We start from the raw sequence: 13183 nt of genomic DNA on the forward strand, positions 1-13183 counted from the left end.
TAGCCTTCAGTGGATTCAACAAAGGGCTGAGCCGATACAACACAATCACACTAGCACTTTTTTGTCTGGCAACTGAAGGATGGGCTTTACCTCTTGCAGTGTAGCACGGAACATATACTGTAGCACCATATAATGTACAGAAAGAACAAAAGGCTGCAATCAGTAGGTTTCAAGGTTGTCTGCAATCTTTGTGTGTTTGCTGAGGTGCAGCAGATTAGGTTTGAAAAGTCAAGTTCCTTTTGCGCTAAAGCACTGTTTGTCATTTTGTAGTTTATCAGGAATGATTGTACTGCAGAAGTATAAAGAAGTATCACATTTGTCCTTTTTGCATTTGGCCACAGTATTATTACAAATAAGTGACAACAATGAAAGTGGACATTTTGATGTTACAATAGGAAATGTTCATATATTCAATAGGAAAAGCATTTCCTGCTATGAGAAGTCAAAAATGTCTGCAGCCAAAAAGAAGAATAATTCAATAAAATAGTTTTTAGGGGTGAGTTTCATTTGCTGTTGCCAAGGTTTACCTTAGCTCACTACTCCTGTCAATGAGCTAAACAGGTGAGAGTCGCTGCTATGGCAACAGTGCAGAGCTCTGATAGGCAGTACGGACAGTGGTGAGCGCCTGGATTCTAATGTGGACCCATACTAATTGAAGAGTGATGCAAGGGATTGAGAATCTGCTGGTTAATCTTAGTTTCCAGTGCAGATTATTTCTTTTATGCTCTATATACTGTATGTATATATACGGCTATACACTGTGGGGACCAGTTTTTGAGTGGCATTCCATGAAAGGGCTGTTTGAGGGTTAGAGGGGTGCAATTATGTTTTAGGCTTGTGGTAATACTTTGGTTTAGATAATTAGCTGTGATACTTTATGTTAGGATGAGGGCCTAGGGAATGTGTTCTGTCAGTGAGTGTCATCACAAAGGTTATTGTACAAATGTGTGTGTGATTGCAATCGTATCATCATTTATGTACTCATTAGTTGGTAGAAAGGTTTTGGAGACATGTTTTGTTTGTTGGACAGGTTCAGGAGGCTATAGAGCACATTGCCACACACGTTTTTGCCCACATGTAAGCCATGCAAACACATAGGCCCCTATCATGCATCAAGGTCAAACCTGATGTGTGTTTACTTGAGCCAAATCACACAGATGACCACTGTGAAGCTAATGACCTCGTGTAACTCCCTCTTTCCCCTAAGACATACACACACACGTACATACTGCAAGTACTGTGGACAGCCGTGCGCATAAAATACATCATTCAGAAAGTTACATACACGTAGGCATTTCTTCAGTATTTTAATTGAACAACTTTTTTTGACCTGTTGGCTGAGACTTAGCAGCCAGAATCAGTTATATAATGTAATCAAAGAATCTGCCATCATTCCTTTTCCTACAAATATGAAGGATTCAAATACACTGCTGCTAGTGCTTTAGGAGTCAACAAGAGCATTAACTAGCTGTGAGCATGTAAACACTTGTTGGGCTTAGAGGGAGTGTACAGTGGTAGGAAAAAAGTGTGAAATATGGTGTTATAGCCCAAAGCCTGAGCTGAACTGAATGTGAACCGTAGACTAGCAGCATTGCAGCACATTGTCTGCTGCCTCCATATTTATCCTCTATCAGTGGATTTATTTAAAACAGGCTGCGGTCTCCCCAGAGCCGAATAAACAGCAGGGTGTGACCGAGGGACAAGCTACTCCATCACAGTATCGATTTGTACCAGTGTTTAACTGACTAGATCGAAGCATGGAGTTGATTGATAATTGATATCAGTGTCATCAACCCAAAGCAATAATGAAGCCTTTTCTTCCAGCAGTGACTCGCTACACTATTCCTGTCAGAATTGGAAATGAAGAGAGAGCAAGCGCTGTGTGCATGGTGGGGTGAGTGTGTGTGTGTGTGTGTGTGGGCTGTGTGCATAGTGGGGTAAGTGTGTGTGTGTGTAGCAGGAGCAGAAGGAGAGGAGGTGCCTGAATCCTTACTACATTTCATAGTATATTTCATGATTTCATAGTATATTTCATGACCAGATGACTGGCTGTAAAGAATAACCTTTCTGCAGAGAGTACACAAACAGCTTGGCAACACATTCCCTCTTCTCCTCTGTGATCTCAGGAAAAGGGAACAAATCGCATCTGAAGGGTAAACCTTCCTAAATTTCAACATATAGTAAGAACCATAAACAAATCTGGGCAGTCAATTTACATTGTGACTGTGACACTTTACATATGAAGAAAATCTGTGTGTGTGTGTGTGTGTGAGTGAGCAGCATCAGCATGCGCCTGCACATCCAAAGAGATGAATCATCTCACACTTTGCGATTCTCAATCCTCAGCATAATATTTTAATTTGTGTGATTTGTCAAGTAAAACTCACCAGTGAATTTCACAATGTAATACCACGGGATAATCCTGTTTCTCTCAGTATACAGTACTCAGGTAGATACTACATTGGAGAAATGGGGCCTGATAGAGTAGTTGTTGAACTGAAAACACTTTTACAGACCTCTTTACTGTGGTTCGGTCTGAACTGATCAAGTTAAACAGTTATTTGCAGTTTTCCTTTCCCTGTTCAAGAATGAAATGAAATGAAATCAGGAATAGTAAAGAGAGAAATTTATAATGAACCGTGATCCTCCATGGACGCTGTGTTTCTATGGTCTTGCAGTTAGTTTACAGTGGCTAACTAATGTACACATTAATCTGTGAACTCAGATACTCTGTAGATTTAATTCTTTACACTGAGTTTGTATTTCTTATTAATTTTGCTGATATTTTACAGTTTATCCTTTGATCCCTGTAGAGCAGCTTACTGACCCCCCAAAATTACAGTATGTTTTTGCTACTCTCCTCTCATTGACCTTCTTACTTTGCTTCTGGGATGTAGAGTGGTACTCTAGCATATTTTTTTTTTTTTATAACCATCAAGTTGTATATTTAGATTTTTTTTTTTTCTGTTTGACTTGACTATCCATGCATTGAGATATCACTGGTGCATGTTGTTACAGGTAATAATGGACAACATGTCACCACTTCCTTCCACTAAAGTGAAGTCAAAATATCTTGAACATGGTGGCTGCCGTCTTGGCATTTTGCAGCCGGATTCCATGCAGTAGTGACCAGAAGTGGTGTGACAGCATCAGAGAGCCAGTCAAAGCTGTCAAATCATCTGAAATACAGCCCTTTTTATTTTATAAAGCAACTTATTAAAACAAACATTCAGGAAAAATGACCACTTGTACACACACTGGCGTGATATCTACCAAAAACCACAAACATCACATCTGAGAAAAATGTATTTGATTTGTACTTTGAGTTTTTAAGTTAGGCTCACATCCCATCTCGGGATTTTTGACTGCAAACAGCCACCAACTCACTTGTGGGAGCTGTCATGTCCATTTTTATATACATCCTATGGACTGGGCTATAAAGTTACTGATTTGATATAATTAATCAAAAAAAAAAACAATTCAAAAAATTATTTGTTAGAGGTGCTTCAAATGATCTAATTAGAATATTTGTCTTCTGGTACACACACCAGACTATGGGGTTACATTTTGTCGACATTACATCTGCTGCTTCCATGTAAGTAATTGTGTTCACCAAGGTGGACTTTTGTCTTTTGTCCTGTTTAATGTGTATATGGATGATCTGTCTAAAACTAGATGGGTGTAACACAGGATGTCTGGTGGGTGAGTGAGTCATTAATCACCTTATGCCTGCTGATGACCTACTGTATCCTTTTTGTCCTTACAGCACTGGACTGAAGCTACTCTTTACAGTGTGTTCTCAGTATAGCATAGATCACAGTATCCAATTTAATACCCAAAGCCCTAATATCATGATGTTTACCACAGAAGTAAAGAGGATAGAGGAAACACTAGTGAGACAGATTGGTTTTATTGTATCTCTTTTGTCTTGTTTTGCTGAATTTATGACCCTTATGAGAGTCCAAAATAAGTTTCATTCATTATCTTAAAGCAAGTGACGTGAATAATACAGTATCAAACTAGAATTTACTGCTTTGCGGTTGTATGCTTCCACCATGCTTTCACAAGAATGAGCCAGAGAGATGGACAACCCGTGAGCATTGTTCCTCCAGCTGCGACTATTTGTGGCCCAGACCAAAGGTGTTATCATGGACTCATATCACAGCACATGGTACATTTTATGAAAAAGTAAGCACTAATTGGTCCAGAATCAGTTGGTTACAGAATCAGAACATTTTTTTGTTGATTAAAAACAAACAGTACTGCCTGTACTCTATAACAGGAATGCTAAAGTTGTCACATTGGAGAGTAACATTTTCTGTGGCTCCAGAAAGCCTGCCATCTAGGTTTGTAGCAGTGGCATATGGTCTAAAAACATTGTTCAGCCTTCATTGTGCAGCCTTTTATGCTCATAATTATAGAGGAAAGCAGAATTTTTCTTTCTGAATTCACCAAATCACTTTAAAGAATAATATTTAGTTACCACCTGGTGCCATAATGGATAACCAAATCACCGTGCTCAGTTAAAATGTCAGAATAGCTGGTGGGAAAGGGTAAGGGTGGTCAGTTTAAAGCGGATGTTCTAAGCATCATAGCAGGGTTTTTTTTTTTTTGGTTACTTGATTTGGCAGCACAAGGTTGCCATGGATAGAAAGTGAGTTCTGTAATTTTATATGCTTCCAGGGGAAGTGAAGTCCAAGTCGTATTCATTTGTCCTGAAAGACTATATTTTATCTATCAGTACAAATGTCATTGCATAAACCCATAGACATCATCCCACAAAACTGGTTCACCATTACACACACTTTCTGGTGTCCTGGATTGCAGCAGTGACTGATGCCAGGTGATTTCCATCTATTCTTGTTGCCTGCAGGGAATAATATGTGCTAAAGTGTTTAAGGAAAAGAACTTTAATTATTGTGCATGATTAAGGAAAATGCTCTCATGTTTCTCTTATGTAAGTTCAAAAGGATCAATCAAAGGACAAGTTAGGTTAAGCTGGCAGGTGTGCCAAGGCTCCTGTGGCTGCAGTGTGAGGATCTGACTGCAATGCACAACCAAAATGTTGTGCATTAATAACCAAGTGGTTTGGTAGATCTCCTAGTAGTTGATAGATGCACAAACAATTCATCAAGACAGACATTAATTCACACTAAAATGACTGCATAGTCAGTATTGTGTAATATACAACTTTTTGAAAGGGCTTTCTGTGTTAGGTTTTTTCTTTTGCTGGGGCTCACACACACACACACACACACACACACACACACACACACACGCATACACAACCCCTGTACTATATCATACAATGCAACTCAATGCAAAATTGCTTCAGTAAATAACACTATTTTAAACTCTGTCACATAGGGATTAGTTTCTGTGACAGTTTTTGCTGTATCTTATATTGTGTGGTATTACACTGGATTGAGTTACGTTGTATGATACGAGCTTTACATTTACCAACTGTTCAATAATGATCGGTGCATTAGATCCTCTGCAGTGTTTGTGTCTTTCCTGCTAAAGGTTGCGGGTTGCTTGGGTCTACAGGAGGTTTTCACAGCAGGTCTCGTGCATCTCTTCCACTAATCATAACAACATAATGGAGCTGTCACTTACTGTTTGTCCTTTTTAGGGCATCTTTTGGTTGATGATGCTTGGTTTGTGTCCAGTGCTAATCTTCAAATGACCTGAAACTTAATTGTGAAAAGGTTTATTTGACCCTCTTCAGGATATATGGTCTAGATAAACTTAAATTTGCAGAGTGGTATAAGTTTCTGTCATGGAGTCAAGCCTTCAGTCGTTGTGCGACTTTGTTTATGCTAAGGGAATATCAATGTCATGCAATCGATTCTCTCAAGGACGGCACAACCCCATATAAACCCACTGGCAGAGTAAACACAGGCCACAATAATGGATTTGTTCTCTCTGACACACATTAATGTGCCACTGTCATATAAATTAGATTGTCTTCTTTTTTTCATTTGATACACAATCACCATAGTAATGTAATGGTGATTAAACAGACCTTTTTTATCCCTGTTGTGACAGTTTCCCTATTAATAAAATGTCAAAATCAGGTTATCTAATGCATAATGAAAGTCGGGATTTCGCATTCTGGCTCAGTGGCTTAAAGTTTATCTTAGGTGGTAATTTGCCGCCTATTTTCCATATAAAACGAACAGATTGCAGTTAATTCATCCAGCTGGAAAACCAGGAGTGTCTTGCTCTCTGATGTAGTAATTTTCCAGTGTACCTTGTCATACCTGAACTAGTTTTCAGTTTGAGTTGACGGGAATATAGACTTGTGGCTCTATGTTTCGTGACTTGAAGGTGGTGATGGGATGGTTACAAAATTTTACAGGATTAGAATATTTGATAGAAGAAGCATTAAATTAATGCTAGTGGACTGAACTGTTGAAGGAGGGAGCGAGAGAGCGAAGGGGGGCATTGCCTGTCTCACATTTCTATTCAATCTCCATTATTAGATCACAAGAAATAATATGAATGTGGAATTATATTATCACAAAAAGCTATTGCTTTTACTCCATGTGCAAAGCCTGACTGGACTCAAGAACACAAATGTATCTATTGTTTGTTGCATATCCGTGTCTGCGGGATGATGAATAAAAAAAAATATGAATAAATAGTCCTATAGTTTAGAACATTCTTAGCTGTCGCTGGTCATGATCATACTGCACGTCGTCCAGGCTAGCAGACTCAGTCCCTAGCCTCATGACTGTGATGCATTTTATTTCATCTGTCTTCTGCTGTCTCAAGGAACAGGCTTGGTCTGCTGAATTTAAACATTTTTGTCATTTTGTGATATTTAGAGACACGGCTCATGTAGAGGTGGCAGACTAGAGAAATCCCACCATGCTGCGAGTGTTTCTCTTCAGCATACAGCAATAAAATCTGACCAGCCTTACAATACATTACAAATACAAAATCAGTTGCTTTTATTGTTATTATTGGCAGTACTATTATGTTCAAAATGCACAGACAAAATCTGGCTATGGCTCTGAGACCATTTGCACTCTTACGTTAATACAGGTGAGTAATGATTTGCAAATGATACTCATCAGTAAATTAAGTATGCAAGAGATTAGTGATGTGTTGCATCTAACACATTACAAATTATCCAATTAAGTAATCAGTCAGCCATTAAATTATATACATGAAATGAAAGCTGCTTCTTAAATTGTGTTAAGCATTCACTTACTAATGTAAAAACTCAAAATGCAGTGCAGTACATTCAAAGATTTTTCAGAGGAATGTTGACAGTGATCACATACAGTAGCTTCCCTTTATTAAGGACCAGGCATTCAGTGCTCAACAGTCTGGCTATAAAGGTGGTAGTTGAGTTTGATATAGTTATAATGACAAAGGGAAACAAAAGAAACTGCAATCTAAATAATAACTGAAATAAAACCCTAGACAAAAAAAAAATTGCATTAAGGTATTTAAAGGGTGCACTAATTTGTCACTGCTGTTAAACTAGGTGCTTCTGAGTGCTGAGGTAACACAGAAATAGATCATGAGTGCTCTCGCTCCTTGTATTGAATATAGCTGATGACCATTTAAAACCAGTGGAAAGGCTAGCAGGCATTTAATATAGCCCAGATTGTCATTTCACAGTTTTCTTTCATATTTTTTGTAACTGCCCGTGACATAAAAAGGTGTGAATCTAAAAACCAACAAACCTTAGAGTGAAAAATGTCTGAACACTAGAGGAAATTGGGCAAACTGGGTGAGCTAAGACCAGCCCAAGGAGCCAGTTACTGATAATTATGTGAGGTTCCAGCAAATGAATGCCTCTCATTTGTACCTAAGGCACATCATAAATGGTAGCACTGACCCTGATGTTCTCACTCTTTGACTTCAAAGAGCAGTGTGAAGAACGATCCTGTTGTTCTGCTGTAGCAGAATCATGAGATTCCAAATGTCTGTGCTGCATTGCCTCTTAGTCAGTGCTGTGGTCATGTGTTAGCTCAGAAGCTGTACTGCATCTCCTTCTCTCCCTGTACATATTTGCAGGTGCATGGAAAGTGAAAACTCTGAGTTTGTTCACCTTGAGTTGAGGGAAACTCTGGGTTTTCAGCTCCAGAACAACACTGATATCCACCTAGCTGAAAGCTAAATAAGTACATAGTCCAAATCATGTTGAGTCACAAAGGAAACAACTGAAAGCATTCTAATAGAGTAAGTGATGTGAGATCTGCAAACACAACGTGATAATCAGCAATTCAAATGAAAACCGATCAATTCAGGGCTGAACAGCTGCTGTCCCTTCAGTAAATGTAACATTACTGATGCTGGCACTGCATGTTTCTTACTGATATCTGTAGGACAAACTAGTGGCAAAAAGAAAGCGTAGGCATATCCTGCAGGTAATTAAGTGATATGGTGTTTCTCATGCTAGCTCACTGTAAAATGCCCCAATAAAAAAATCAAGTTACTGTCATTTCAGTTCAGTGAGGGCCCCTTTGACAAGATGCTGTCAGGATGTGACAGGAGACTGAAAGCAGCTGCTTGTCAGTGCATGTAGTTGTTTCTGCATGTGCAGAACATAATAATCACTCATTCTGTAGATAAATGTGCGATGGGGAGATGACATGACAGAAACTTATGTGAGGGATACATAAGTTTCAGTGTCATTAGAGCTTTTTAAAACAATGTATGGTTGCTGACTATACAAATAGTCATGAACATGTATAATACTTTGTCTATAATTACCTTGTTTGTGATTAACCATATTAGTTCAACCACATTAGCTCCTTGCCTTCATTACTGATTTTCTTTTCTGCATATTATTCATATTATCATTCATATTATTCATATATTAGGCATATATTTTAAACCCACATTTGCATTTAATGCACAGTGACTTCAAGATAAGCCTCTATTATATTTAACAAATGACATTCGCTTCTGCACTGGTCATGAATAACATGAATATTAGTTGAACATCTGTTTTAACACACACACTAAAGCCAAACATTTACAGAAACTTGTTAAAGCCAATGGCATCCATCAAAAAAAGCAGAATGCGGTAAATTATTAGTCTTTGATTACAGACTCGCACATCATGTGTTTTGAATATGAATAAAATTGGTGTCACAGAGCCATGGAGCCAAAATGATTTGGAGCTTATCATGTTCCATGTGTCGTTTTGCATATTTTTACATGAAAAATGATATCCTCATGTTACGACATTCCTTTATGCTGTTAAAGGATAAGATTAGGCATAATCTTCATTTTTCTTATTGTCAACAAGTCCCATTAAAAAAACTAAAAATCAGTCTGTATCTTGTTCGGCTGTGCCTTGGCTCTTCATTATAGTCCAAAAGCTTTAAAAATACTCACCGTGACAGACCATTACACTGAATGACACATCACTCCACTGAGATGACTCTTGGCATTGTAGTATTCACTAGTTCTGTGAGTACTTGCTGTGTTTGCAGACCAGTTATAAGTATTGCAAGAGTGGAATAATGAACAAAGGTGATACGCTGCAGATGCTTACTGCAACTAGAGCGCAGTGTAAACCTTCACTGATCACATATATTCTGCTTCTGTATTTAATGAGTACCAAGGAGGTCGTCTGATGTGCAGAGAAAGGCAGCAAATTAGAAGTAACAATATTTGAGCAGCTTTAGTGTAGCAGATGTAGTCCATTTGTTTGTGACCAGTCAGGACTCTGGGTTGAAAGTAATTGTGTTGATTATCATTGGAGAACTGGCCACCCGCTGATTAAAACATGCATTAAGGAACTAACTGGAGCACTTAGGTCAAATGGAGCTGAGCTTTTTTTTTGTTTTTTTACGAACAGCAAGCCATTTGCAAACACCTGAGAATTGCTAAAAAGCTGCAGGAGTGGCTTGTGTAAAGACGGGAAAGGAAGCAAAACTATTCAGTAACAGTAAATGTAACTGTGTTGCTTACTGAGTTGAATGTGCTTGTCATCAAGGTGACAAGCAACAGCATGTCAGCATCTCATCCATATTTAACAATAGGCTTCTAACTTTAGGTCTTTCCTGGCAATCACTGCCAAACCTTTACTGGTTCTAATATAATCAAACAGCATTTAGCTGCAAAAACAACTTATGATAAATGCATGAAATTAATTTCAAATCAATCAGGTGAGATACATTTTAATGTGATGTTGGTAATAAGTAAATCATAGCAGCAGTAACAAAAAGTACATTTAATCAAGTGCTGTACTAAAGTACAATTCTGAGGAATCTGTACTTTATTTTATTTTGGGCCATTTCATACTTTGATATTGTACTTTTGTACTCACTATATTTGATAACTTTAGTTACTAGTCGCTTTTCAGAATGAAGTTTATAAAGCAAAACACATTATAATCATAAGATTTATTGATTCTCGGTGTAAAATTGAGAAGCTACCCAGTGGTACTTCAAATTATAAGCATATAAGGGAGCTGAAATTAGCTCCACTTTTACCATCTGCACTGGTAAATATAATGTATACAATAGAAAATCAATAATTATAATCAAACAATATGATGTCCATTAGTGTGGCATTTTGCATAATGAGTACTTTTGGTTGTTTAACTATATTTTCTACTAATACTTTTGTAACATTTTCAGTGCAAGTCTTTTACTTGTAACAGAGTATTTTTACACTGTGCTATTGCTAATTTTATTTAAGTAAACAATCTGAGTACCTCTTCCACCACCGCGTAGCAGCAGCAGCAGCCGGAATAGCAGTTACACATACAAATAGCGAGCTAAAGATTTTTAACAGACTGTCCAGTATAGGTGTTAACTATATAAAGGATCATTTCATTCAGGATGCCTGAACTTGCTCAAAGGCTTTGTGTGATTTAATATTCAGTAATCAACACTTAATGTCACCTGTCATTTTAGAAGACAGAGTATTACATTAGTAAAATAGTGGACACCACGTTTAAAGTCCCCAAATTCTTAGACCAAGTATCTCACTGCAGGAAATAACATTAGCAGAAGTCTACTTTCTACATGCTGCTCTGCTCTTTTCCTTCTACAGCTGCAAAGTTGCAGTTGAAATTCTTTACAGGCAACAGTAAACCACCAAACATCTCCAAAACCTTTTGAAAAATGTATGACTGAAACATCATTCACTTCAAAACTCATTTCCTAGCTACATAGCTCCTTTCTGGTAAGTGCACACATACTGTACGTCGTGCGACTGCAAAACGCAGCCAAAGATCTATAAATAATGCAGTGTGACACATCCTCAGTGCTGCAGTCCGTGCGTTTTTGTCCCCTGTAGCCAGCATATCTCTCAAGCCATTTTTCATGAGCACCACTCTAATGCCCACTCAGTTGGCAGCTTATCGGGTACACCTAGCTAAAACAAATGCAGTCAAAACAACAATGCTGCAACAAGTCCTTTCTTTATGGAACTGATGATGTTTTAGTGTTGATTCAACTGTATGGTCATTTTGATAGATGCTGTCTCTGATACTCTGGAACTGTACTGCATAATACTGACAGGCGTTTCTGTTATTTTGCCCACCCCATGTATAACAATGAGGCTAAAGTAAATAACAACCCCCTTTTAGAGCACGGATAGGGCTGCATATTTCTGTCTGAACATCAGAACTGTGACAGAAAGTGTGGCGTCGAACCCGACCTGGACCTGACGCACTTGAGTTTGTACGGTGTTTTCCACCTTAAGCAGATATTTGACCAGCCAAACGTTTGACCTACGAGTCTGAACCCAACCCAGACCCAAACAAAGTTTCTAAATTTCTGTCCAAACTCAATCCGAACCCTGGGGTTCTGACAGGTCTTGTCGGGCTTGGTTTGGATATCCACACTCTAGCCCTTCTCTCTCTGTTTAATGTCGTATAGTTCAGCAGCATAAACTATAGCTTGGTGATTATACAGTTGAATCAACACCTCTCTAAAGTAGGGTGAACAAGATCAACATCATGAAGGGAAGGATTTCTTACAGGAGTGTTGGGTTAGAATGCGTTAGTTTTAGCTTGGTGTACCTCATAAAATGACAGCTGATAGCAGCGACATGTACTGTATAGTGTATGTATCACTATTAGAGCTTGTGGCTGAATCTTTATGTTACAAAAAAGTGACCCTCCTTCACTTCCCAAAGATGCAGTGATCAAAAATTTTATTTGGCTGAATTTAATTTTTTAATCAGTCAGCCTTTTTTTTTTTTTATCATAGCAGGTTGACTGGAAACTATTGTGCAAGATTCATTAGTGGAATGAAGAGGGAACAATTCTGCTGCAGTCTTTTCAAAAGCAAATTCACATATTGGGCGTCTACGTGATTGTTGTTAAATTGTTTTGCAGATGAAATGGAAAGATGAAAGGTGACGGGATGCAAAAGAGCATATCGCTGGCAAACATCTCCCTTTCAGTACACCATGGTATTGGTCTTCTATCTGATGGGAGTGTTCTTCCACTTCACTGACTGTCTCCACAAGAGGAGAGCTCTCAGTTCCAACTCAAATCACTTTCCCATTATGCAGATGATTTCCCCGCAGAAAGCTCCACGCCTGGCGCCCATCAATTCAGTAAGGCCTCCAGTTTGAATACATGTTTTTTTTTTTCCTCTTCTCTGCCCCCCACTTCCTCCCTTCATACTTCTGAAAAGGTCTATTTCTGATGCAGAGCACCGGGGTTCACATTGCTGTGGTGGGGGAACAGAGAGAGCTCTTAGCTAATCAATTTATACAACCTCCTTTGAAGAATATGCTTTTTTCCTATGGTAACTATAGGAAATTATATGGGGAATACCAGCTGTAAAAAGTAACTTCCCCCCATACAGCCAGTGGGTTGTTTAAAGTGATGGTATTGCAATTCTGAAAGCATACATTGGACCAGGGCATATAAATAAACTTCCACAATACATTTGATTAACTTAGAGGCCGTGGAGGTGTGAAGCCTTAAAACCTCACCATCCTTTAATCCTCTCTTCTGCACACAATTCCTGGCATAAGACCATCACAAATATCTTCGTTCTCTGCATTTCCGCTGGCACAGGGTCCATCTGCAAAATGAAAACTTTGAGATTTATTTTTTTTTTTGAACTCATGCCACTCTAAATATGCATTTTTGTTCTAACCAATAGGTGATAAAAAAGATATCACTTTGTGTACAGGTGTAGATGACAGTTGACCTAAAATGCCAAAGAAATCAAATGATTTAAAT

The 13183-nt window shown here is 38.4% G+C and overlaps 1 long non-coding RNA gene across 2 annotated transcripts in view; it reads left to right on the top strand.

The window, feature by feature from the left end:
* The window catches only part of LOC109962243 (uncharacterized), a 40527-nt gene that overhangs the window by 11553 nt on the left and 15791 nt on the right, over nt 1–13183 (top strand). The window contains exon 3 of one of the 2 annotated variants that reach the window (XR_002275230.1): nt 12323–12541. The exons of the other annotated variant lie outside the window; for it this stretch is intronic. This is a non-coding gene — a long non-coding RNA (uncharacterized LOC109962243). Of the gene's footprint in view, nt 1–12322; nt 12542–13183 lie in introns of those variants that run through there. 2 annotated transcript variants of the gene reach the window in all.

The sequence above is a fragment of the Monopterus albus genome, unplaced genomic scaffold, assembly GCF_001952655.1.
Source record: "Monopterus albus unplaced genomic scaffold, M_albus_1.0 scaffold62.1, whole genome shotgun sequence".
Lineage (NCBI taxonomy): Eukaryota > Metazoa > Chordata > Actinopteri > Synbranchiformes > Synbranchidae > Monopterus > Monopterus albus.